The sequence below is a fragment of the Protopterus annectens genome, chromosome 2.part0 (genome assembly GCF_019279795.1).
Source record: "Protopterus annectens isolate FY-2018-M chromosome 2.part0, PAN1.0, whole genome shotgun sequence".
Lineage (NCBI taxonomy): Eukaryota > Metazoa > Chordata > Ceratodontiformes > Protopteridae > Protopterus > Protopterus annectens.
Genome location: NC_056728.1, coordinates 119,865,010 through 119,892,030, shown reverse-complemented (window position 1 = coordinate 119,892,030; position 27,021 = coordinate 119,865,010). Strand labels below are relative to the sequence as shown.

At 42.9% G+C, this 27,021-nt stretch overlaps 1 protein-coding gene across 2 annotated transcripts in view; it reads right to left on the bottom strand.

The window, feature by feature from the left end:
* Positions 1–18,134, bottom strand: part of TRDMT1 (tRNA aspartic acid methyltransferase 1) — a 694,418-nt gene extending 676,284 nt beyond the window's left edge. For both annotated transcript variants that reach the window (XM_044060609.1, XM_044060610.1), the window contains exon 1: positions 18,030–18,134. The gene's annotated coding sequence lies outside the window, so the exon portion shown is untranslated. The remainder of the gene's footprint in view (positions 1–18,029) is intronic.
* Positions 18,135–27,021: the final 8,887 nt, after the last annotated feature.

Genomic DNA, 27,021 nt, shown 5'->3' with positions numbered 1-27,021 from the left:
CAAGGAAAGAGAAGTGAGATGGAGGAAGGGAAACCAGGACTGCAACAGTGAATACACTCAAACATCTACATTTATGGTAAGTGTACACAACTGTACTATGTTTTTTGTGTTTCACTGTTGCAGTCATCACACTTGGGTTGATTCCCAAAGCTGAGGAAATGGGTGGAGGCAGTCACGGAAACTAGGGGCTGGCTATGATGCCCTGCAAGACTGCAGAGGCAAACTCTGCCCTGGATTTGGAGAAGAGAGGCAGATGGTAATGTTTTGTAAAAGTGTGAACAGGTGTCAGCCTCCAGGATGTCCCTGGTGGGGACTCCTCTGAGGAAAGCTGCAGAGGTGGAGGCTGCTCTGGTGGAGTGAGTCCTGACCCCCTTGGGGGGAGACTTTCCATGTTGTTTGTAGCAGAAATGGATGCAGTGTGCTATCCATTTGGAAATGGTTTGTTTGGAGATGACTTTGCCATCTGCCTCTGTCGCAAAACTAACAAGTAATTGATCAGACTTTCTGAAGGATTTAGTCCTGTCTACATAGAATATGAGCTGTCTGTGCACATCTAGAGAGTGCAGGATCCTTTCCTCCTTGTTCTGGGGATTAGGAAAAAAGGTGGGCAAATGAATGGATTGGTTGAGAGCCACACTGGACATCACCTTGGGCATGAAGGATGGGTTAGTTCTGAGGATACCCTGTCAATATGGAAGATGATGAAGGGTTCCACAGCCATGAGCGCTTGCAGCTCGGAGACTCTTCTGACTAAAGTGATGACCAGAAGGAAAGCGGTCTTCCAGGAGAGAAATTTTAGCTCTGCAGAAGAAGCTGGTTTGAAAGGGGGCAGGGTGAGTTTTACCAACAAAAAGTTAAGAGCCCAAGCTGGGGTTGGTGCTCTTCTGAGTAGTCTCAGGTTGCTAGCCCCTCTTAGGAACTGTTTGATCAAAGGGTGTGAGAAAAGCGGCTGCTCAGTGGGGAAATGAGTAGAGATAGCAGAGGCATGAATTTTTATTGAGGAGAAAGACAGGCCACTGTGTAGTAGGTCAGCTAAGTAATCCAGGATGAGAGGGAGGGAGGGCTGTGCTGTATTGGCCTTTTCCATTTGTCAGCATAAGACTTTCTAGTGCTAGGGCGTCTGGCCTCATGTTTGATATCTAGAACCTGTTTACTGAGGTTGGCAGATTGATCCGGGGTAAGGGAATAAGTCAAACTGAGTGTCTGCAATTGGGGATGCATGAATCCTCTTCCCTCTGGGTCAGGAGGTTTGGAATCTGAGGAAGATGCCATGGTGGCAGTGGGGACAGACTGCGCAGCAAGGGGACCAGTGCTGGCGAGGCCAGTCTGGAGCTGTAAGAACTGTCCTTGTTTTTTCCTCCTTTATTTTGAGCAGTATCCTGGGGATGAGACGTAGTGGAGGAAAGGCATAGACCAAAAGACTGACCCAGGGGAAGGACACGGCATCCACTTTCCAAGCCATGCAGTGATCCTCCCTGGTGCAGAATTTGCTGAGCTGATGGTTGGTGTGGGAGGCAAAGCAGTCAACCTTCGGGGTGCCCCATTTCTGAGTTATTAGGGTGAAGGTTCTTCTGTTGAGCTGCCAGCCGTGTGAGTCCAAAGGATTTCTGCTTAACTGGTCTGCCAGAGAATTGAGAGAACCTGGTAGGAATTGTGCTAACAGGTGCAGCTGCATGGCAGAGGCTGTGTGCCAAAGGGTCATGACCAGCCTGTATAGAGGGTAGGAGTGAGTCCCTCCCTGCGGTTTGATATACCACATCACAGTGGTGTTGTCTGTTTTGATAAGGAGAGCCCCTGAGGAGAGAAGGGGCTTGAAAACTATCAAGGCCTGCTGAACAGCCATCATATCTTTTTGGATGATATGCAAAGGGATTTGCTGTGGGCTCCATTGGCCCTGTATGCACCTGCCATCCAGGTGTGCACCCCAAGCATAGTCTGATGCATCTGTGGTGAGGGTCTGGGTGGCAGGGGGTGGTGAAAAAGGTAGTCCCCTGTTGTGGGAGCATGCTGCTGCCCACCAAAGAAAATATTTTCTGAGGCAAGGAATTATACGTATAAGAGTCTCCAGGTCTTGAGAGTGTTGACACCAAAGGCTTTTTAGGTACCACTGAAGTTTCCTCATATGCAGTCTGGCATGCGGAATGAGTAGTATGCAAGATGCCATGAACCCCAGAGCTTGTAGGATCTTCCTTGCAGATAACTGGGGTCTGGTGACTAGTTGAGAGAATTAGGCTGTCAGGAAAATTTGTTTTTCTGGTGTAAGGAGTGCCATCTGGGATGCTGTGTCCAGGTTTGCTCCCAGGAAGATAATCCTTTGGGAGGGCACCTGTTTGGATTTATTTTCATTGACTGTGTACCCTAGGGAGGTTAGTAGGGTCTTTACAAAGGCCAGGTGCTTGAGCACCGTTTCCTGGCTGTCTGCCTGAATAAGGCAGTCTTCTAAGTATGGGGAAATCTGGATATTCCTTTGTCTGTAAAAGGCAATGGCCGAAGCCAAACATTTTGTGAAAACTCTGGGAGCAGTAGATAAGCCAAAGGGAAGCGCAGAGAACTGAAAGTGTTGAGATCCTGCCCTGAAATGGAGATGTTTCCTGCACGATTCCCTGATAGGAATGTGGAGGTAGGCCTCTTTTAGATCTAGGGTGGCTAGCCAAGCATCCTTGGAGAGTATGGGTAGCAGCTGCTGGAGGGTGAGCATTTTGAATTTTGGGATCACCAGGAAGGTGTTTAGAATGGATAGACTGAGGATGGGGCGCCAGGTGCCCTAGTTTCTGTGCACCAGAAAAGGTCTGGAGTAGAAACCTTGGCCTATCTGTTCTGCAGGAACATGCTCTACTGCCCTCAGAGAAAGCAGGGAAAGGATTTGCTTTTGAGCCTCTGCACACTGGTTTGGAGGTAGATCTGGGAACCCTTTTGGGGTTGGAAGGGTGTGTGGAAGGAAAATTTGTATCTTTGAGACACTACGTGGAGAACCCAGTGGTCATTGGTAATGGTGGTCCAGGTGCTTGCGTGAAAGGAGAGTTTTCTCCTAGGGGTAAGTGAAGGTGGGCAGAGGGAGAGGGTGGGGGATGTGAGTCATTGTGAGTTCTTACCATAACGGGGTGGCTTAGAACTCCCTGGTTTTGAAGTGGAGGTAGTCCACTGCCTTAGATCTCTGCATTCCTTGTGGCTGCTGTCTGGGGGGTCTGGTTCCCCAGGGCCTGGGCTGGACTGGCTTAGTGGGAGCAGGAAAGGACCAGTGCTTGGTGGGACAATGCCTGCTGAACCTGGGTGGCTGGACATGTAAGAAATCCTTAACTGTCTGCATAAATTTTGCTTTTTCTTTCATCTTTTTTAAGACCTCTTCTGCCTTAGTGCCAAATAAGTTGTCTTTGTGCAAGGGGACATTCAACAATTTAGATTTGACATGGTCTGGCAGGGGCTGTTCCTTAAGCCATGCATGCCTTCTAATGACAGATCCAGTGACTGCTGCCCTGCAAGAAGCTTCTAGGGCATCAAAACCACAGTGCAATGTGTGTTTAGTTACTTGACTTGCAGAATGCATTAACTCTTGTAACTCTTTAGATTCTGGACAGGCAGGAAAGGAAGACCTTTTTTGTTTGAGGAGTTCCAGGGTATGTTGCTGAAATTTTAGCATATGAAACTGACAATTTAGTGCCCTGATAGCAACAGTAGATGAGGTGTAAACTTTTTTACCCCATCTGTCTAGTGATCGGGAATTACTATCTGAGGGGGTGGGATTCTTAGCAGAGGTTGCTTTAATCCCTTTAGGCCCTTGAGAAGTTACCTCAGGGTCAGCAGTAGAATTTTTAAAAAGAAATTTGTGTGAGTCAGGGACTCTATAGTACCTGTCTGGTTTTCTGGGTGCAGGAGTCAAACTGGATTCCAGGAAAACATCCTCCACAATATCCAGGACTGGGTCTGTGCTGTGGAAGATCTAAGAATTCCCTGAGTCTCTTTTTAGACTGAGGGTAGTCTTGACTCTCCCATTGGAAATGCTCCCTTGAGATATGGAATCCTCTGCATCAGAATCCTCATAAGTGGAGAGGGGTTGCATGTCTTCATATTCAGATGCATCAGAGTCATCTGACTCTTGTTCAGACAAAACTACAGGGGACAGATCTCTTTTCCTTTTGGAGGGGGTAGCTTGGCTTTCCCTGATCAGCAATGATAAGGTCTTCTGCCATTTTAAGCATTTGAGGCTGAGGCAAGGAACAGGTGCCTGAGATTGGGTTGTCAGTTTCTTGGGTGTGGTTCGTACCCTGGGCCTAAGAAATTTTGTCGTTTTTCAAAAGAATGGTAGTTGTGAAAGAAGACGTCGGTTTGTGTCGAGAATCGGTAGTGCGAAGGACTTCCTCAGAAGCGGGTGCCTGCTCAGCAGCTCTGGACCTATCCAAGGTAGAGACAACTGCAGGATCCTTAGTCGAAGAAGAGTTTTGCAGCATACCGGACTCCGAAAGGGTCTCAGTAGCAGCCTGCGAATCCACAAAAGCGGGCATCATGGGCTGCGAAAGCACCTCACTGAGAACCGGAGAACTGATGACTAGCTTAACGGAAACATCATCGGTAGGTTTGGACCTGTGCGGTCTGTTTCTGTCTTTATCTTTACATTTTTTTTGAAGATCTGCTGTCGGATGGCTTACTGAAGCCATATCAGAATTCGAGGACTGTAAGCGAAAATATCTAGCTACAATAAGGGCCCGAAGACAGATAGTTCTGGCATTGAACAAAGCACAGAAGCAACAATGGGGGACGTTGTGGTCTGGGTCTAAACAAGTGATGCAGTAAGAATGAAAGTCTCTGTGTGGTATTTGCTTTCCACAGGTGAGACAATTCTTAACTTTTTCTGACATCATTTAGTGCAAGAAAAATGGATCCCCAATGGGATACTTAGCTTTAGAAGACTTCAACTTCAATTTGGTAGACGAAACTCAGGTAGCAGCCGACCTGCACTCATGTGAACTGCTTCTGCTTCGAGCTTCACGGCAAGAAAGACTGACGTAATGGCATCAGCTGCCTTACTTTATACTACTGACGACCTGATGTCAGTCCTGAAGTGACAGCAACTGATACAGAAATACTAAGCCTCTGGTATTCGATATGGCCGAAGGCTACCCTGGCAGGTATAACCCAAATGTGATGACTGCAACAGTGAAACACGAAGAACATCAGGAGAAACAGAGTCTAAAGAGAAAGATTTCAGAAGGATGGCACTATGAGAAAAGTGTTCAGAAAGAAAAGATCCAGGACAGGTTTCCAAGACCCCTCTTTCCTGGGGACCAGAAACATTCTGGAATAAAACCCTACACTCCTCTCAGTCTGTGAAACAAGATAAATGGGTACCCCTGGTCTAACAGACCCTGCAATACTCCTGGAAAATTAGGAAGGTGTTCTGCAGGAGGTTGAGGGACACCAGAGAAGGAGGGGAATGTACAGGTCACAAAGTAACCCTACCTGATAATGGAAGGAACCCAAGAGTCTGTGATGATTTTTTTTTACCAAACTAAGAGACAGAAAGCCGGAGGGAAAGGGAACCTGGCTGAGAGAAAGGGAGAGAAGTCAGTCAGATAGCTGCAGACTTGTCAGGAAAGGACTGCTTTTAGAGTCTAGGCATTTGAGTAGGCTTATCAGAAAACACACGCTGAGGAGCCTTCTTACCCTTGGAAGACTGTCTAGACAGTTTTACTATGACAGCTCATCTGAAACTTGGGAATGGGAGAAACAAATATGTGCTTCAAACCTTTCAAGACCTTACCCTGAGCCTGCAAGGTCTTAAAGAGCTCTGCCACAGCAGTGCCAAACAAGTTTTCATTATCAAGAGAAGCATCCAGAAGTTTTGCTTTAATATCATCTGCCAAGGCTTGAAGAAGGAGGCAGAAACAGCGCCTCATCACAGAGCTAGAGGTAGCAGCCCTAGACGACGCATCCACTGCATCATAGTTGCACTTTATAGAGTGACTGGCAATTTGAGAAGTGTAACCTAGTAAGGAAAGATTTGAGGCCTTACCCTCAGAGTCATGTCAACATATCTGGGAAAGAAGACACAAAATGTATTTTGTCATATGAGTCTGTTAAGTTACAGCCCTAAAGGCTACAGTAGCAGAAGCGTAGACTTCCTTACCAATCCTCTCCATAGCACTACTGTCTTTGTCCCAGGAAAGCAGCATAAAAGAGGGCAACAGCCTAGAAGGCTTATCAGTAGACACAGAGATCATCAGTGGATCCAATGAAGAGCATTTGTATAATAACTAGCAGGCATATGTTACCTTATAGAACCTGCCAGGCTTCTTTGGGGCTGGAGGCTGGGAGTCTGATGCTAGCGAATCAGCCAAGAAGGTATCCAATAGAGCAGCCAACACAGGAGAGACAGCAGAAGTTTTAAGGGAATCCGTTTATAATAACTCATAATACCTTTTCTGGACATATGATACCTAGGATCAATCCCGCTTAAAATATTCCATCATACGATAAGCAGGACTGCATCTCCAAAAGACAGCTCTCCAAAAGACAATCTGCACTGACAGATTCCTCTTCCTCTGACCCACAGTCTAGAGAAGGCAACAGAGACAAGTGGGTTAAAGAGTCAGCATCAGAGTCAGAATCCTCATCTGAGGACTCGGTCCCTTGCCCTTTGTGGGGTAGAAGACCAAGAAGGTGCAGGAACCAACATCTCCCAAAGGAGGCTTCAATGCCATCAAAGCACTGAACAAGCCTTGAGTAAAGTCCTGACATTCTCTGTGTGGATCCATGATAGCTGACACCACATGCTTATATTTCTGTCTTTTCTTCAAGGGGACGTCCGCCCTGAGAAAATATGGTGATTCAGAACCAGGGTAAACCAGCACCTCTTCTCTACCAAGTATCTGAGGAATCCCTTTAGGATCCTCACAGATAATCAGCCATGGTTCCCCTCAACATCTGTACTGGAAATCTGCAAGCCCTCCAAGGATGTGCAGAAAGCAGGTTCCATGCCGGCCTTTGAGAAGGGTGTGGTAGAAAGAACCAATGGTAACACCAGAGTGTCCTCCAGGTTCTCATGCACTTCAAGAGAGATGTCCAGTGGAGGATGGACAGCAGCAGACTCAGCCCTAGATTTTTTGGCCTTCTTCTTGGGTGTTGGCTGCACCTTGGGACAACTGGATTTTGCCATCAGACCTTGGGCCAACAGCTTGAGATGTTGGTTCTCAAGCTAAATGGAATGGGAAGAAAGATGGCTACACAAAGTCTTTGGTACAAAAGCCTGACAGATGGAACACTGATGGTGGTCGTGAGGCACACCTAAGCAAGACAGGGATCTATTATGGCAGTCCTTATGGGGAATCTGCCTCCAATATTGACATTTCCCTTTCTTGCATGACATGTAACCCACTGAAAAATATAAGAAAAAGGAACCCCGATGGGGTACTTATCTTGAAAATGTAAGCTAGGTATAACCAGCAAAGTGACGGGTGTGCAGACTTGATGTACGATAATGGCATTCAGAATGGTGGTAATGAAGTTCTCGATTGGGAGTGTATAAATGTCACGTTTGCGTCTTACACTTGCACAGGGAGCATACATCTGATGTATGATTTTTCTAGGTAATAAAGGCTTTACTATACTGGCCAGACATTGGGCTATCCTTGACAGGAGATCTCAGAGGTGATGAACACTGCCACAGTGATGTGGGAAAGACATCACCTTTACTTCTTGAAGAATATGGTCCACTGCAACTAAGGGCTGGCATTTGGTTAACATCTTGGGGCTGATTTGAAACCAAATGGAAGTGTTTGGAACTGATGATGACTGTTTCCTACCCAGAAATGTACAAACCTCTAGGACTCTTTGATGATACTGACATACAAATAGTGGTCTTGGAGACCAGTCTCACTCTTGCAGACAAAGAAATATGACTGAACATCCAGACAGACCAACTTGGAACATATGCATCTGAATCACTTCTACTAAGTTTTGACATGTGGTTCTTCACCACTTTTTTTTTCTTTGCAACCAAAAAAGAAAATGGAATAACAATCAAAATATTTCCGGCCTGGTGGATGGCCTTCTTTTGCTAATGAGGTTTGAGCCCTCTTTTCTTGCACTCTTTTGATGTTTGGCAAAGGGAAAATGGAAAAGGGGAGGAATATGAAAGGAAATTGTTTAATTGTCTCTGCATATTAATGTCGAAGTCCATTTGTCTTGCATGATTATCAGCCTCACATGCAAATGGAGAGACAGACAGATCCTGGCTGGCTGCATGCAGGAAGAGTAAGGCAAAATGTCAAAGACAAGACTGCTGTTCCCTGAAAGAAGGCCAGTTTTCTTGCTGTCGGTGATGGTTTTTGCCTTTGGGCAGAAATTCTTTCTGAAAGTTCCTATGGTCACACTGCTTCCCTCCCAGATCTTCAAATCCCTTTCAGCTAATGGCCAAACATTGGTAAGGAAATTAAGTAGATGATTCTTGTGTGTACTGGACATGAGGCATTGGGGAATCTGAAATTTCACTTCAACAGCTGCGAAGACCTTGCTCTACTTTTTCATGTCTTCTATTTTTTTCAACAATACTTGGGCCAAAGAGGGTGAAACCTTCAATAAGCATATTAACAAAGGGTGCCTTAGAATTCTCAGCAAATTCCACGCGGTACAACCAGAAATGTAAGTGGACAGTTATACCACAATGCCTGCTGCCCTAACAATACTGCCCTCAGAGTTATGTGCAAGTCACATAGGTTCATAAGTTGGTACTAGGCTATCAGCCCTAGGGCCTATACAAGCCTAGCCATAAAAATTCCCTGGCTATTTTTTCCCACACTATTTACTTCCCTGGACCCCTGTCTAGCAGGGCGATGGACGTGATCCCCGGGGTGAATTTCCTTTCTCACATCCAATCGTCAAGGTTCTTTTGAAGAGGGCCAAAGAGGCACTCTGCTTGACAAGTATGGGCAGTCTATTCCAGAGTCTGGGGAGTCTCTGGGTCAGGAACCTATCCCTCCAGCATGTTTTGTTTATTGTGATGACAAGGTTTAGATCCCTGGAGCGTGTGGCTCTGAGGGATTGGGATTTCTTTAAGTGTAGCATGTCCAACAGCTTTGGGTTTGACATGGCCTTGTATGTTAAGCAGAGATCGCCTCTGAGTAGACTATATGCAACAGAGTATAGCTCGAGTTTTTTTAAGGCGGTCAGCATACGGCATCTGCTTTAGGCCTGTGAGTCTTTTAGTGAGGTACTTCTGTGGCCTTTCCAGTTGTTGCAGATGTCTTGAGAGGTACATACCAAATGGGGCATTGTATTCTATAATGGGTCTAATGAGGGATGAGTACAGTGGGACAATGACCTCCTTTTTTCTGGATGAAAAGCCCTTAGTGATGAGGTGTGCCACATAGAAGGATTTCCTGACTGTTGCAGCGATGTGGTTATCGAAGGTGAGACCACTGTCCATCTGTGTCCCTAAGTCTCCTATCACACTTTCGGTGTTTAGTGTACTGCCACCTATGTGGTAAGTTACGGATACATGTTTTTTTCCCAAAGGGGATAATTACACATTTCTTGGTGTTGAGCTTGAGCCCATGGCTCTGGCACCAAGCATCTGTTTCTATAAGGCCCTTTTGTAGAGCATCCACATCATTTGGGGATTTAATAATGGCTCCCAGTTTGCAGTCATCTGCGAATTTTGTTAACCAGAGTCCCTCAGTGTTGGCCTGTACTTCAGAGAAGTAGATGCCAAACAAGAGCGGTCCCAAGACTGAACCCATAGGTACTCCAGTTGTCTGGAGCTGGATTTGGAGTCAGCTACTTTTACAGTGTGGGTTTGTCAGTAAGCAAGTTGGCAACCATTGGGTGATGGAGGGATTAATGCCCAGCTTAGTAAGTTTATCTATGATTCCAGAGTGGGGGATGGTGTCAAAGGCCTTGGCAAGGTCTAGATAGGCTGTGTGGACCACCTTACCCTTGTCCATGGCTCTGGAGACTGATTTGAAGAAGTCAATTAGGTTCAGGAGACAAGACTGGCCCTTCACGAACCCAAACTGGGTGGGGTCCAGTGTTTGAAGGTTGCCAGTATCTTTGTTTTTAAGTTCCATGATGATACGCTCCATGGCCTTGCAGATAAGGCTCATCAGACTGATGGGATGGTAGTTTCCGGGATCCAAGGTTGATCCCCCCTTGTGGAGTGGGATAACTGTAGCTCTGCGCCACTCAGTGGACACAAAACCTGAGGTGAGGCTATGATTAAACATGACACTTAGGTGAGGTGCCAGTTCATACTGTAGTTCATCATCTGGTCCCATGGATGCTGCATTCTTAGCTTTGGAGAGTGGGTTTTTTACCTGTGTGGCCATTATTACCAGAATTTGGCAATCTTCTGGTATTGAGATGGGTCGTTTAGGCGGTTAGAGGGGGTGAAGTTGGCACTGAATCGATCTGCCAGGATATTGGCAATATCCATGGGATCAGTATATTTAATGCCATTCTGTTTTAGCTCAGAGCAGATCCGAGCATTGCCATTTAGATTCTTGACATAGTTATAGAATGCCTTGTGGTTGTCTTTGGAATCTTTGGCAATTTTCTTTTTCTAACTAGCTTTGGAGGATTTTATGAGGGATCTCAGTTTCTTACTGAGGTTGGTAAGGGAGTTTTTTGCATCCTGGGATTTTCCTCTTTTCTGCAACAGTTTCTTCCTTTTGTTGTAAAGTTTGTTTATGGCAGGGCACCACCAGATTATCTTCCTTTTTTTTGGAGGAGAGCATATTGGTTCTATTTGGGATGGCACGATTCATGCATGAGTGGATGTGCTCGTACAGTGCCTTAGTGTAGGATTCAGCAGTCGAACTTTCAGTTCCCATCTGCATGGGTGTCATGAAGTTTGTCACTTCTGACTTGAGTAGCATGAAGTTGGCTTTGGAGAAGTTTTTTATGGAGGTTTCCTTACTGGGGGGTTGGGAGTGGGATGTAGATGTTAAGGGTGATTAGCTTATGGTCAGACCTGACTAACGAGGGGGTGACCACAGGTGTGGAGCATCGATTTCCCATGTTGGTAATGACCAGGTCTAGGACATTGGAACCCCTGGTGGGACTATGGATGAGTTGATCCAGGGCGTTGGAATTTATGAATTCCAAGAACCGTTGGGCAAAGGTGTTGGTACACGAGTAGTTTTCTCAGTTAATGGCAGGGTAGTTAAAATCACCCAGTATTAGGGTGTTTGGTTCTATCTTAATATTTTCCAGCATGTTTAGAAAGGTGTAGTGAGAATCTTGGGGCATGGTGGGTGATCTGTAGCAAGCTACAATTTGGATTGCAGTCTTACCTAGTGTTAGTTGCACCTGGAAAATTTCAGACGCACTGTGTTGGGCAAGTAGCCTGGTGGTGTGAATATCCTTGGTGAATATGGACACTCCTCCACCTTTAGTGTTTCGGTCCTGGTTTGGTGGACGAAAAAAGTGTGGTAACAATTGTAGCCTGGTATAGCAGGGGTGCTCTCTGGAGCCTTGAACCAGGTCTCAGTTACTGCACAGATATCGATGTTCTCCATTTGCAGGAGTGCCTCGAGAGTGCATTTTGAGGTTTAGACTTCTAGCATTGAGTAGCATTACCTTCAGATTTTGCATGCTTGTACCCGTTACAGTGGTGGTTTTGCCCTTTGAACTTTGCCTAAAAAAGGCATTATAGGGGTGGCAAGAGCCTTAGCCAGTAACCTGAATCCCAGGGGCGACAGGTGCAGACCATCTCTGGCAAAGCATCGTGGTCTGTCAATCATGTCGTCCCACGCAGACAGATACTGGATCCCCTTTGAATGACACCAGAAGCTTAGCCAACTGTTGACAGAAAGTGAGGCTAAATACTGATGACAAAGTGGACATTCAACACTGTAAACTGGTCTTGAGCTCTACTTCTGGCAACTTCTTCAGTGATGGCAACACTTCACCTATCAGCTCCGAATGGAAGAGTAACATTACTTGAGAGATTTCACCATACTCATTGTGAATACGGAAGAGACACAAACATGCTTCCCACATCTGTTCACTCTGACCTCCTCTTGTGATGGACTTAAAGTAGTGCTCCATGGAGCAGAGGCCTTTTTAATGGAAGCCACAGGAACCGGACCACTGAAAGCACTGGTTTTGGAACTGTTGACACAAACAGCATTATTGGTATTGAAGCTGCTCACTCAAACCATCAACACAACTAATGCTGACATCAATTCCATCACCTGAAGTAGCACCAAAATGAACTGGTGAGGAAAACTAGGAAGAAAAGAAGGCTAGAGGTGGCGTTCTCTATTCATTTTGGTATGGGGGTGGGGTGGTACAAAAAAACATTCGGCAGAAACTTCAAGAAGGTCCTCATCATCTTCTTGTAGTCAATGTCCACAGTGACATACATGCTTCCTGAATGACATTATGGACTTAAAAAGATTGTGACCTGCACAGCATCACTCTTCACACTTCAGAATCGGAGACAAATTAGACACCTTCTTATCTTAGAGACATAGAAGGCAAAGCTTACTAACTGTAACTGGTAACTTAAAAGCAGCACTTATCAGAGAAGCAGTGGTAGATTTAGAGCACTACACCAATCTGGGTCTCATCCTGATAGAAACAGCATTCATACTTTCTGTCACATCTGTTGTCCTTTCTTGCTCACTTTCATGATTCCTAGTTTTCTCTTTGTTTAGCAGATCTGTGTGCCAGTGTCAGCGCTAAATGCTCACGATGTCTATCCTAAGACCGAGGTTGAAGCCCTTTGTGTGGTTGCTAAACTTTTTTTTTTAAACTTGTAAAATTAAACTAATTGCTTGTGCGTTGAAAAACTTGTATATTTCACACCTTTCACTGAAGTGTTCTTGCACCAAGTATGCCAGACCTGAAGATGAATTCTGTGCCCACACATAGTACACTTTTTAAATGCTCCACTCACCACATCTATGGAATAGCATTCAACACAAATAGAGTAAACATCAAAACCTGAAAAAAAATGTGAATACACAAAGAAATGAAGAAGAATATTAATCACATCTGGCAGAACAGGCTATGAACAGCTAAATACAAAAATATTCTATGATTTTTTTTTTTTTTACATAAAATATGAACTTTAAACAGAAGCAGCTTGGGACCATTTTTCTCTGCAGTGAGCTTTGCCAGCAGAAAAACAGATCTGGAGATGATGCTAGCTGGCAGAGTATTACGGGTAAAGGGAATGGCTACTAATCTGAAAAACTTTTAGATGTCAAACTGATTGAAAACCTCTAATTCCAGTCACACCAGCTCATGAGAATGGACCTTCTCACATCTTCAAATATATTGATAGCTTCAGAACAAGCCCAAGTTATTCTGCTCAGCCACAGAGCTTCAAAACAAGCCCAAGTTATACTGCTCAGCCACAGTGACACAGGAGGGTGAAGTCTTGATTACAAGCCAAGTGACCTGTGTTTGGACTAGCAGCATGGAGGCTGGAAGGACTAGGCAGGTAAGGAAGAGCTTGAGTGACCAATTCCAGCTTGTTCATACTAGGGGAGCTAAGCCCACCACATTAGTGAAGATTACCCAAGGCGGGATGCTCACTGGTCATCTTCAAACTGCAGAAGTGACAAGTGCATCACTAAGTCAAGTACAAATACGACTCAGTCATTGTTCATGCTGGTGTGAATGACCTGAGACGTACCTCCCTGGACTACATGAAAAGAGACATAGAGGAGCTCTCTGAGCATGTAGCCCACGCCGGTTTGACCCTGACCTTGAGTAGCATCTTACCCTCACCAAGAATGATGCCACAATATGAAGACAAGTTGATCAATTTCAACAATTGGCTTAAGTATTGGTGTCATTCAAAGGGGATCCAATGCCTGTCTGCCTGGGATGACATGCTCAACAAGCCACGATGCTTCGCTAGGGATGGCTTGCACCTGTCACCCCTGGGCTGTCAGATATTGGCAAAGGCTCTTGCCACCCCCATAGTGCCTTTTTTAGGCAAGGCTCAAAAGACAAACCCACCTCCATAGGTATCACAAGGGATAAGAAACTAAGAGTAATGCTACTCAACGCCAGAAGTCTAAACCTCAAGATGCATGCACTCGAAACTCTCCTTAGCATGGAGAACATTGATATCTGTGCAGTAACAGAAACCTGGTTCAAGGCTCCCGAGAGCACCCCAGCACTACCAGGTTATACCTCATACCATGTTTTTCGGCCCCAAAACTTGGACCGAACCACAAAAAGGGGGGGGGAGTATCAATATTCGTCAAAGATACCCACACCTCCAGGTTGGTGACATAGCACGAAGAATCAGAGACTATCCATGTGCAACTAACAGTGGGTAAAACTGCCTTCCAGTTTATAGCCTGCTACAGACCACCCTCCCAAACCCAGGAACCCCACTCGGCCTTCCTGAGAACACTAGAAAATATGAAGGTCTCTCCAAACACCGTTATATTGGGCGACTTCAACTACCCTAATATAGACTGGGAGCATTACTCTAGCTCCAACACCCTAGCCCAAAGGTTCCTAGAATTTATAAACTCAAATGCTATGGAACAACTTGTTGCCACTCCCACAAGAGGGGAAAACATACTGGACCTGATTATCACCAACATGGGGACTCTATGCTCCAGAGCAAAAGTGTATCCCTCACTGATAAGATCAGACCAGAAACTAATCTCACTAGATATTCACATCCTGACCCCAGCCCCTGCCCAGAAAACCACAGTGAAAAACTTCTCTAAAGCAAATTTCACACTCCTCAAAACGGAGGTGGAATCCTTCAAAGCCCCTGGGCCTGTGGAAAATACGGCCCAGACCGCAGAATCCTTTATAAACGCATTCTATGAACACCTTCAGGAATGCATGGATCATGCAATCCCAAATAAAACCAAGACCCAATCCTCCAAAGTTAGGCGTCCTGTCTGGTGGACCCCAGCCATAAACAAACTACACAATAGAAGGAGGAAGCTACTACATGATAGAGCAAAATCCCAAAAAGGGAAGGCATCTCTGATCAGTATTAGCAAAAAACTACGGGCACTCATAAAATCGTCTAAGGCCAGCTTCGGGAGAAAAATTGCACAGGACACTAAGAATAATCACAAGGCTTTCTTTAGTTATGTTAGGAACCTGGGTGGGAATTCCCAGATATGCTCAGAATTAGTCCAAAATGACAAAAAATACACCGAACCCATAGACATTGCCAACATCCTAGCTGACAGGTTCAGCGCAAACTTCTCCCCCCCCTTCCCTACCAAAAGGGCAAATATCTATCCCAGCAGAGTGCTGCCCCACTGACATCTCAGATGCTCAGGTAAGAGCCGCCCTCTCTAAAGCAAAAAACACAGCATCAATGGGACCAGACGGTGTCCCGGGCTGCGTCCTACATGAACTCCAAGAACTAAACCCAAACATAAAACTACTGTTCAATCTCAGCCTTACTACAGGATATGTACCCAAAGAGTGGCGTACAGCAACAGTGGTCCCTCTCCACAAAGGTGGTGCCTCAACAGATCCTGGAAACTATCGCCCCATAAGCTTGACTAGCTTGGTCTGCAAAGCTATGGAAAGGATCATCATGGACCTCATAAATAAAGATATTGGGGACCTACAGACACTGGATCCTACCCAGTTCGGCTTTGTTAAGGGCAGATCCTGCCTCTTAAACCTGGTCGATTTCTTTGAAACAGTCACCAAGGTGATTGACGAGGGGAAGGTGGTCCACACAGCCTACCTGGATCTTGCAAAAGCCTTCGATACAATACCCCATTCGGGCATTATAGATAAGCTCACCAGCTTAAATATAAACCCCTATGTCACTAGATGGGTTGCAAACTGGCTCAAGGATAGAACCCACATGGTTAGAACTGCTGGACCCATGTCAGACTCCAAACCAGTTACAAGTGGCATCCCACAAGGCTCTGTCCTGGGACCTCTCTTGTTCGGTATATATTTCTCGGAGGTACAGGCTAACACGGAAGGACTGTGGCTGACCAAGTTCGCAGATGACTACAAACTGGGCGCCATAATAGACTCTCCAGCCAACACAAGCATCCTACAAAAGGGCCTCATAGAAACAGACAACTGGTGCCAGAGCCATGGCCTCAAGCTAAATGCCAAAAAGTGTATAGTCATCCCCTTTGGCAAAAACAAAGTGCCCACAAATTACCACATAGGTGGTAATCCATTAAGTACGGAAGACGTAATTAGGGACCTGGCGACCCAAGTTGATAGCAATCTCTCATTTGACAATCACGTGGCCAAAGTGGTTAGAAAAACATTTTAGATAGCCCACCTAATCATGAAGAGATTCACATCTAGATCAGGGGAGGTCATCGTGCCTCTTTACTCATCCCTCATCAGGCCCATAATTGAGTACAATGCCCCTTTTGGGATGTACCTTACCAGACACCTGCAGCAACTGGAAAGACCCCAAAAGTACCTCACCAAAAGGATCAAAGGGCTCAAACAGATGCCATATGCTGCCCGGTTAAAGAAACTACAGCTCTACTCAGTGGCATACCGCCTGCTCAGAGGCGATCTGTGCCTGACGTATAAAGCCATGTCCAACCCGGAATTAATGGACATGCTGCACCTCAGAAAAATCCAAATCCCATCGAGCTACGTGCTCGAGAGACTTGAACCTCAGCACTGAAATAAATAGGACATGCTGGAGGGACAGATTCATAACCCAGAGGCTCCCTTCACTCTGGAATAAAATCCCAGTCCAGGTTAGGCAGAGTCCCTCATTGACTCTCTTCAAGAGGAATCTTGATGAGTGGATGGGACATAGTAGGTTTACCCCGGGTATCACTTCTGTGTCACTGTTAGACAGAGGCACAGTATACTAACCTCGAAAAAGGGCATAGCAAAATTCATTTAAAATGGGTGGCGAAAGCCAAACACACTCTGGCTAGGCTTATAAATGTCCTAGGGCAGATAGCCTAGTATGAACCTATGAACCTAAGTCAGGGCTCAGATGGGTTGGAATATAACATTTCTACCTGACCAAACAGCTACTGCAAGTCTGCAAGCCACCTGTAGGGAAGGGTTAAGTAGAGATCTCCTTGGAACTAGCATTTGACCTTCTCCCCAATACCCTGGGTTAAGTAAGGACCACTTTGGAATGGGCATCTAATTCTATTTCCCAAGTAGCTGATACTGACCTCATACGGGGAACAGATGTGCTAGCAAGATTTTCTCAGTCAGGAATGGGCCATAGGGAGCTTACCAGACAATGCCAAGGTCCTGCTTCGAGAAAAATAAATACACTAATGAGTCACAGAAAGGGAAGACATTTGGGCAAGTCCTGAGGAGGATTAGGGGGATAAAAAATGAACTGTGTTAAATATAAGAATAAAATACATACTGGCATGGGAACAGGACTCCTGACTATACTGTCTGCAACTTCCACTGAACTACTGAATAGTGGCAAAATAGGGGCTATCAAGAACAGCTGGGAATGCGTAAGCAGCTCAACCATTTTTGGCAGTTGAAATGTTCAAGTAGTACTGTTCCCTAGTGGAGGAGGGGCTAACTGCCGCCAGCTGAACATGTTAATATTATCAGTTCTGAAAGTTTGCCTTGGCTTGCTGTTCACATGAGCTTGCACACACAGGATCATAGGAAGTTACTAGGCTAATGGCCCTAGGACACTTACAAGCCCAGGCAAGTTCTATCCTTATTTCCATGATCAGCACCTATTGCCCCTGTCCAAGAGGGACACAGGTGAAACCCCCAGGGTAAATTTACAGTTACCCATCTAGTCATCCAGATTGCGTTTGTAGACAGCCAGTAAGGTGCTCTGTTTGACATGATGTCGGATTCTGTTCCAAAGGTGTGGTAAGTCTGGGAGACAAATCTGTCTCCCCAGCAGGTTCTGTTAAAGTCACATACCAGGTTAAGGTCTTTAGAGAGAGTAGCCCGTGTACCACCTGACTCATGGATATGCAGCATTTCCAATAAAGCAAGATCAGGCACTAAGGAACACAGTTAGCATACTTAGCTACAAAGAACAGTGAGCAGCAAACAGCAACTGCCAGTTTGCTATCCCATACATTCATCACACCATCACTCACCTCAATTGTCTTTGGCCATAACAAAGTACTGGGAAAGTTGTGCTTGTAAACATCATTAGCTATAGTGTTCACATCAACAGCAACAATAACTTCCGCAGAGACACAGCTTTCTGAAATACAGAAAAAAGGGAGTTGTATTTGAGCTTTTTTTTCAGATGGTTTGCCAGATATTTAGAGTAATACATGTATACATGTCTGATGTGATACAATGCGTGCGTCCATGTGTGCGTGTATATATACTTCCAGTTCTAGTTCAATGTGTATGTATATTAATAATCTCAAATTATGCAGTTCATGTTACACCATGTTATACAAATGTACATAAAATATAGAGTAAATAAAAGTTATAGGCACTTAAAATAGCACTATTTTTTTGTGAAGATTTCCAGATGAGAAACTATTTATTTATTTTGTATTTACCATGAAAGTCAAAATGGGCATGGAAGCCCTTTTTAGTGGGGGTCCAGTGTCACAAAAATAACTAAATAAATAAATTAGTAAAATTCTAACACTTCACGCAAATAGAAGACATTGGAACCTCATACATAATAAGACAATGTAACACTTCATACAGAAAAGATACATGACAGCACTTGACACACAGTTAGTCACTGTACATGAAAGGAGTATTTAAGCAGAACAACAGTTGGAATAGAGAGGCACTGTTTACCTAAAAATGAAGTTCTAGTTAAATTCCTCTGCAATTGTATGTAATTACTTTTATTTTTTAATTTTCTTATGTATGTATCTTTTTACTTATAAAACTGGAACTTTTCTCCTCGGGTCTCCTCTGAAAAAGGGCTTTTTACCCAGATGGACTAAGCCAGTCAACAAATGTCAAAATAAATAAAAATCAAGTTACAGTTGTTTAGTTGCACTTATCCATGTTTAGTTAGAGAAGATGTTTAAATCCCTCATTGCTACAGTAGCTTTCAGACTACATGGATTGTGTCCTGCCAAGGCTACAACCACCAGCCAGCTTCCAAAGATCTTACTCCCTTCACATACCCTCACTCTGATTACGGACTGGTCAGTCCTGTGGAGGGAAATCAGTAGTCAGAGTGAACATTTCTTCAAGATTTTCTTGCCCAAACGTTAAGAATGAGCATACTCATCCTGAACCACAAAAACATATAAAAACAAATAACTGTATATCTCAGCAAGTAACTACAAAAGTAGGGGACGGATGGTGAGTGTGGTTACTGCAGCAGTGAAGAATTTGAATATCCAAAACTATCTTTACAAGACAACCCTTATGTACTTAGAATATGTTCTGAATTTTTTCTGTGTACTCATTTTATATGTAATACTGCTAACTGAAAGACTGAGTGATGTGTTTTCTGTTCTTTAAAGTCAGGTTGTGGCTGAAAAAGGTCACAGACCTGTCCACTTACCAAAATAAGTAAGTAAATAAATAAATATAGGTAAGTGCAACTTACACATCTGTGTGTTCATCACTCCCCTGCTTCAGTAGCCTTTATGATATATGAGTTAAATACCAAAGCCTATCCAACCTTCCTATCTGTTGAAACATGGCTCACTAACTTCCAACTCATTCAGAATCCCAATAAAATTAAACTCCTTCACTTTAGCCCAACTAGATCTTACTCAGCTTTACAGTCATTTCCTGTCTTGTTCAAAAATAAAACCGTGATCAACAGAATAACACACACTAAACTGCTTTGGATATAAATTGACAACAACCTAAAATTTGATATACACATAGCCCAAACCATCAAGAAATTCCACAAGAAACTAGGTCTCCTATACAGAAACAAACAATTTCTAAGAAAAACCACAAAAGCTACCATAGCTCATACACCTCCTCTCAACCCTCTTCTACGCCTCCCCAATACTAACCAACCTCTGGCAAAACAGACATAATCAAACTAGAAACTAGTTATAATAAAATAGCAAAGTTTGCAACTGGTGCCTGTTATGTCACATCATTGTAAACAACTGATTTGGCTTGAACTCGCTCAGTTTTTACACTTTAACCAACAGACCCTTGCACGCGAAATTCTCCACCAACCTGATAAATTCCCCGCTCTCCAAAATATTATATACCCATACACAAGTTTTCGTTGTTTCTGCTTCAGTAACCTACACTTTCTAGATATTATTAAAACCAACAATCATGCAGCGAATTTTCTCTTCTCTAACTACATTCCTAAAATATGGAATAAGCTTCCATCTCTAATAACCTCAAACAGCTTTATTTCACAATTTAAAAGGTTCCTTAAGTCACACTTAGAAGACACCTGGCTATGTTCTTGCAACACTCCTGTCTATACCTTCTTTAATCTCTCTATCAGTAAAACAAAATATCTCATTGATTCAAACAACACCTATAGGTAAACTGCCTTCTTCTCTGAATTGTACTTCACTATGGTTGAAGCATCCTTCTTGAATGCTCATGCAAATGCTTCTAACTATAGAACTTATTCATTATGTATTTAAATTTACTATCAAAGTCATCTACTTAGTATAATTTTGTGAATCTGTTTAAATCTGTAATTTCACCATTGCTTCTCCCATACATGCTGATGAAAATGTACTGCTGCTTTTCTTACCTGTTTATGTAGTTCTAATCTGTATTTGCATTTCATATTTGTAATTTTTTTTTTTTCTGGAGCTTTTCTCCCTGGGCTTCCACAGAAAAAGGGCCTGTGTCCAGTCAGACTTTCCCGGTAAACAAATATAAAATACATAAATAAACCTGGGAGGAGGGGGAAGAACATGTATACAGGGAAGAACATGTATACAGACGCCTTTGGAGAATAATTTTAGCAAAGTGTGTCCTGGATCTTGAAAAATAACCTGGTTTGTAAATGCCTTGTAAAGATATGTACAGAGGAACTTGAATCTGTCCCTAGAATACTTCTAGAATCCACGCCTTTCCAATATGCTATCAAATAAGCCAAGGCTCCAGTAGAATGTGCTTTGATACTGCTTTGAACTGGTTACCATAATAGGAATATCAAAAGTCAATAGCTGAGAAAAATATCTAAAAATAGTTTGTTTTGACATGGTTATTCTGTCTTTGTCCCAACATAAGAAATGGATAGCTGATCTGCTTTTCTAAAGGACTTAGTTCTATCAAGATAGTACAAGAGTTGCCTATGCATGCCCAGAGTATGTAGAATCTTTTCCCCTGGTTCTGAGTATTCAGACAAAACACAAAGAGATTGATGGTTTGATTCAAAGTAAACTCTTAAACAACTTTGGGCATGAATAAGGAATTTGTTTTTAATCATACTCAGACTCTGTGGAAGACCAGACAGGTTCGCCCATAATAAGAGCTTGCAATTTACATAGTCTTCTTGCAGATGTCAGAGCAATGAACATACTAAACAGTTTTTCCATTTAATGAACCTTAAGTTTACTCGATGACCACGTTCAAATGGAAATATAATTAACTTTTCCAGCACAAAGTTAAGATCCCAGGAAGGAGCAACCTGTTTATAAGGAAGTCTCAAGTGTAAAAATCCCTTAAGAAACTGTTTCACTAAAAACATAGAAAAAAGTGGAGGATCCACAGGCAGACACGCTGAAATGGCTACAAGATGTAGACTGTTAGAGGAATGAGAGAGGCTAGAGGATAGGAGCACACACAAACATTTACACATCAGTGGTACACAATCCCTGAATGAGCCCTGGTTACTGGCTAGGTAGTAACTAGAAAATCTTTTCCACTTACCAATAAAGAATTTCTTAGTAGCAAATTTTCTTGCCTTCTTTATTACCTGCTGCACGCCCTCTGAAAAGAGGTGTCTAAAAGGATCATCCAGGCAGTTAGTTAATTATGTTTGAGATTGGGATGCATCAAACTCCCCATCTTGTGTCAGTAGTACCAGTTAGTGAGGAAGCTTGAGGTAACTGCTTTTGGACAGTTCCATAAGAAGGGAAAACCAGTGTTGCTTGGGCCAAAAAGGGGTCATACCAATGACTTTTGTGGTGCTTCTGAATCTTCAGAATTACCATGGATATCAATGGAAAGGCATAAAGGAACATTTCTGAATAATGGAAAGAAAAGGCATCTGTTCTCCAGGCTTGTTTGCAAGGCGTTTTTGAGCAGAATTATTTTCAGTTGTCTGTTGAGAAAGGATACAAACAGATCAACTTAAGATACTTCCCACAACTTACTCAATTTCCATTCATGGGGACTGTCCAGGACCTGCTCAGCTTGCCTACCATTTATTATGTTTTGCTCTGACGGAATGAAAGAAACTTGAAGAATTAAGGAAAGGTGAAGAGCTACCTTTCAAGACATCCTAATCAGCCTGCACATAGGGTACAACCCTGTGCTCCTTGCATGTTTATGTACCACATCACTGTGGTGTTGTCTGTAACTACATGATGAGGTCTGTGAACCACAGGTGTTGAAGAGATTTTAAGGAATAGATCACAGCTCACATTTTTGACACTGATGTGCTTTGGACTGTCTAAGGAGTTCCATACGCCTTGCACCTTTAACCTCACAGAAACTGTCCCCAAGTGAAATCTGAGGTGTCTGTACCTACACTGAATCTTTCTCATGTGCATCCTGAGATACATTTTGGCTGAGGTCTAAGACTGATTTGAAAAGCTCAAGGAGGTTTCCAAATAAACATCCACCTTCTCCAATGTCAAAAAGCCTTTTGATGATAGGCATGTATGAGGCAGCACAGAAAGTCAACCCTGCATGAGTCAAGGAGGATTTCTGAACATTCATCTCTGGAACTCCAGACTGGTCAGAAGAGAGACAACCCACTGTAATGGTTCTTGTAATATGGGAAAAAGATTCTGCACAGATGAATAAGTCATTTAAATAAGAAAATATGCGAATGCCATACAGTTTTCAATGAGCTCTGACTGGATCTAAACAATCTGTAAACACCTCTGGAGCTGTAAGATAACCCAAAGAGTAATACAGAAAACTGATAATGTGACCCACACACAGAAATTTGGAGAAATTTGCTGAAGTCTTTCACTATGAGAATGTGATGGTATGCATCTTTTAGATCTAATGTTAACACAAAACTGCCTTGGGGAATGACAGGCATGATATTCTCAAGTGATAACATCCTGAATTTTGGAACTTTTATTTTCAGATTTAGAATGGAAACATCCAGAACTGGTACCAGAAACATTCTGGAATAAAAGTCATTCCCCCTTTGATTTAATGGCACCAGTTCTAGGATACCTAGAGTGAGTAAGTGCTGAAAAACCTAAGGGGAAAAAAAAACTCAGGTTTGGAGGATGGAATAGAGGGTGGGGGTGGGGGACTTTCCTGAAATGAGGTATTTGTATCCAGTGTCTACAGACTGTTTGCGTATAGGTACATCATGTGTATGAATATATTTTATTAATATTTTATTATTATTTTTAGAAACTCACAGTAGACTGCCAGTTTTATTAGACAATTCTATCAGTCAACAACTGTCTTTATAAAGATCTCTATAAAGACAAGGAAATTAAATGCTGTAAATTAGAATTAATTAGAATTAATTAGCTAATTAACATTCAGAGATTTCATTGGCTTAAGAAAGAGTTAAGTAGAGATATAAGGGAGTTTTTTACTTTTTATTTTCATTAAAGTCTGAAGAAGCGCCCTGTGAGGCGTGAAAGCGCTTACTTTCTACAAATAAAGGATACATCAGCTTTTTAAGTTGGCTTCGATTGTCATGGTGTGCTTCTAATCTCTTTTTTCTACTGGACTTATAACTTTGTTTTGGAGGCACTTCACCCCTTAAGTATACATTTTATTTCAAGATTTAAGGGTGATGGGAGAATTGAGGCTTACTGGAGAAAAGGGTAGTGTGCATTTTGTTGTAGCAGTGCTCCAGTTTGCTCTTTTCTGTTTACTGCAGGTTAGTGAAAATGGTGGCATCATATACTAGCTTAGAAACAGACAGGTAGTGACTACAGTTGCTCTGCTACTTTCCCTAAGGTAATAGTTTACTCTGTATAGAAGACAGTTTTTTTTTTTTTTTTTGCTTGCTGTATATGCAGGTTGTATTTTATATTATCGTCTATTGAGACTGCTTCAATCATTTTGTTTGAGGAAGTGATTTTTGAAGTTGGGTTTTAGTCAGTACATATCTTAGGCATGCAAAGTACCAGTTGTCTTCTTTGGATTTAGAATCAGGTTAGATTTCACTTAGCCAGGTTTAAATGGAGGCAAAGGAACCTTGTGTCATTTGTTAAAATTCAGTGAGACTTCTGGTCAAGCAAATAAGATTAGAATCAGTTTAGAGGCAGACGCAAGCCATTAATGAATACCCTGTATAAGATGAACCCAAGTACAGATTCTTGGGGAACACTGACACAAACTGGTAGGAGTAACTTGACTGCCATTTTACTGCTTACGATCTGTCAGACAGAAAACTTTGCAACCACGAGAGACAGAGTGGAATGGGATAGGCTAAGGCTGCCAGTTGGTGCTGTAGCTTATCATAAAGTCCATGTCAAAGGCTTTTATTAACTCTAACAATAGTGCATATATAATGCTACTTCTGTTGCATTTTTGATTGATGGTATTTATGAAGTCACGTAATGCTGTGGTGTGGTCTGCTGCCATACTGGGTGAGGAAAGGAATACAAAGGATTAGCTCAGATAAAATCACTTTAGCTAACAGATCTAGGAGACTCTCTCTCTGATACCTTCCCTTTGGGAGGAATAAAGTTAAAGTCTTGTTGAAGTTTCAAGTAGTTTAGTCATTTAGCAGGTACAGTAGGTGGAAGTGTGTTCTTGTTCTAGTCAAGGGCGCCCGCAGGCAGGTGCAAGGGGGTGCACTTGCACCCCCCTGGATTTGGCTGGACCGGAGACTTCATTTTCTTTTAATTTAAAAAAAAAATGTTTTTTTTTTTTCTTTGCGTCAAGTCGCAAAGACGGAACAGGTGTTTGCGACCTGAATTCGTCTTCTCCGTCTGTACGACGACTGTTGGCTTACGTCTTTAGCTTCCGCCTCCACCCCGCGCGCGGAATTTGAAATCCAGAAGCTGTTGGGACGAGCGTATAAGTGAAAGGTAAGTGTGTGCGTGTGTGTTTTTAAGTGTTTGAGAGGTGTGTGCAAGTAAAACATAGGTAGTTAGGGTCGGGATGTGTGGAGAGCCATCCATCGCAATCATACCATAGCAGCATTCATTTTTATGTTGTGAAAAAACGAGGACTGATAGGCAACCTGGAAAGGACCACCAACAAGAGCAGGATACAACCCAACGATTTTCATTACAGATTGTCTAATTATAGCTAAGGTACTTTCATTATGCAATGTATTCCCTGTGCAACTAAGACCTGTAGCAGATATGCTTAGTATGATAACTATTAGTTCATTTACTGTGAAAGTGGCTGCACTGTGTGTGCTGACATTCATGTCCAACCCACGAAAAAACGAGGACTGATAGGCAACCTGGAAAGGACCACCAACAAGAGCAGGATACAACCCAACGATTTTCAGAAAGGCAATGTCGACTCCAAAAATGTTGTAAAATACAAATCCATTTATTATGAACAAACGAATATTTGGCGGTCCTTTCCAGGTTGCCTATCAGTCCTCGTTTTTTCACAACAATTTGTACGGCGTTGGTTCCTTGGTTCTCAGCATTCATTTTTATGCTTCCCAAGATTGTTTCCACACAACATCTGCTAGTTAAAGTTGCAAACGTTATTTCAATAATATGTTGTCCTATAGATGTGATACCCAGTTAAAGTATTTTTATTTTCTCTTCTAATAAGTGCAGTACAGCAAAATGAAACAGAAACAAACAAAATTAAAATGGCAAAATTAGTGTGTGGGTAATATGAGTTTTGTATTTGTTAATCTGTCAAAGTCCTGTTTAACTTCTTACTTGGGACTGTATACAAATTAGACCAGAACCTTCATGAAGAAAATTAAGTATTTACCATCCTGGGAAAGTTTGAGCAACATTGGGAAACAGCTTTTTCCACTTTGTTGGATCGCTGACTGAATTATATCTAGCATTTCTGCTCTTTCTAGACATAGACGCTATTTCTGATTTTCAGGTCGTATTCAAACTCTGACAAGAAAAAGTAAAACTGTTCCCCTTTTCAGTTTGTACAGAGAATTACAGACTTCGAGGATTACTCGCGAGGTTGCCAACTTTTCAAGTGTCCAAAGTGGGACATTTTTGGTACAGACGTCAGATTTTACAGGCCAAAACATACCCACGGCCAGTACAAAGGGCAAAACTTCACTTTTTTTCTAAATAAAAGCTTATTCTTGTAGCATTTTAGTTGCTTATTCTGTTTCTTATAATATTTAGGTGTTTCAGATACAGATCAACTGTTTTATACAACGTTTACATAAAATATAGGAAATAATTTTGCTCTAAAATCTCAGGACATTTGCCATTTTTACAAATTCTTTGCAGGACACAACTGTCCAAAGAGGGACTGTTCCTCGCAAAGTGGGACAGGTGGTAACCCTATGTGTGGATGTAAGAATTAGATAGGGTTTGTATGCATTAGGAGTTTGGAAGTGCAATGTTCTTACTTCACAGTATTTTAAATGAGAAGCTGGTTTGCATTTACTGAGCACCTGTGGCTGTTTTGGGTGAATCAGTTTTAATGTTGTAGTTAAGAGATTTGTTCAGCATAATCCAGGGGCCACCTGCACATGTTTCAGTAACCCACCAGTAGCATTAAATAACCTGAGTTTGCTCTTTGGCATTAATGTACACATTCCCTAATCACAGGTCATTGCTAAAAAACATATTTGCCTCCTGCTCCCACCCCTTTTGCACTAACCAACCCCACCACACTAATACACCAGCCTAACCTAATCTCTACCCAGCATTAACACCCCTGTCAGTAATCTCGCTGTCTTTCTCTCTCTCATATTGTACATATCTACAGATGATCTGGTCAACTTTCTGATTTATTGAGGCTTGTCTTTGTATGTATTATGTTTGCTTTTTCTGTTATAAGACATTGCCGCTTGTACAGTTGTGCCAGAAGCTCTACTTTGGCTGAAATGGATCCTCTCTG